This window comes from Elephantulus edwardii, unplaced genomic scaffold (assembly GCF_000299155.1).
Source record: "Elephantulus edwardii isolate Elephantulus edwardi_28Jun2011 unplaced genomic scaffold, EleEdw1.0 scaffold00005, whole genome shotgun sequence".
In the NCBI taxonomy this organism is placed as follows: Eukaryota; Metazoa; Chordata; class Mammalia; order Macroscelidea; family Macroscelididae; genus Elephantulus; species Elephantulus edwardii.
In genome coordinates this window covers 35,706,406-35,707,576 of record NW_006399755.1, presented here as the reverse complement: position 1 = coordinate 35,707,576, position 1,171 = coordinate 35,706,406, and positions in this window count along the sequence as shown.

Here is a 1,171-nt window from a genome sequence, read left to right as displayed (position 1 = left end):
TTCATATCCTGTGCCCATTTTTCTATTGGATTATTTACCTTTATCTTGTTGTGGTGCTCAAGTATTTCATAAATTCTGGATATAAGTCCCTTATCTGACATGTCATTACCAAATATTTTTTCCCATTCTGTGGCTTTCCTTTTTACCCTGTTGGAGAAGTTTTTGGATGTGCATAGGGATTTGATTCTTAGAAGGTCCCATTCATCTATTTTATCCTCTCTTGGTTGTGGATTTTTCAGAATACTTGGAAGACTGTTTATGTTGTGGATTAGTACTTCTAGTGTTCTTCCAAGTCCCTGTTCCTCATTATGTATGATTTTAATTCTTTCTTCCATCTTTTGCCTTTTCTTCCCTAGTTGTACAAGTTCCTCCTCTTCAATGTTTCTTCTGGCTCCATGTCTCTGGAGTGTTTGCTTTCTTGGTGGTTTCCATTGTTTCTTCTTTCATCATTTCACCTTTTTCTATAGCTCTTCAAATAACTCTTTATCAAGATATTTCTTCTGGTTTCTACCTCTAGGGTACTCTCTTTATTTGTGGCTTCCATTGTTTCTCCCATCATTTGTATTTTCTTTCATAGCTGTTCATATGTCTCCACATCAACATATATCATCTGTTTTCTTGACTCTGGGTTATTCATTATGCCTGCACAATTCTCTGCTCTTTTTGGAGAAGGCTTAATTTATTTTCTCACAGTGTCTGAAACTGCCAGCTGCTTTCTCAACATTATGTGAATTTTTTTTTATAAGTGTTAGGCTATTTCTATTGTGTCTGCATTAAATTGTCAGTAATTCTTATCTTGATGATGTTATTGATTAGTTTCCAGGTTAAAACGTTTAATCCATAAGGCGAGCCACTCCGTCTACTGGGAGTCCCTTCCTTGAAATTTGCCTTTCCTAAGGTCCTTCATCCTGGAGAGGGTTAAACCAGGCTGTTCCTTGGAGGCAAGGATTCTGGGGCTTTGTCTGACATACTTTGGTCATGTTGTAAGGAGGGACAGATCCTTGGAGAAGAGCATCATGCTTGGGAGGGTGGAGGTCAGGTGCAAAAGGGGAAGGTCTTCTATGAGGTGGATTGATTCAGTAATTGGGATAATTGGGGTGGGGGTGACGGAGACAGTGAGATTGGCACAGGACAGAGCAGAATATAGGGATGGTGTACATAGGGTCGTTAT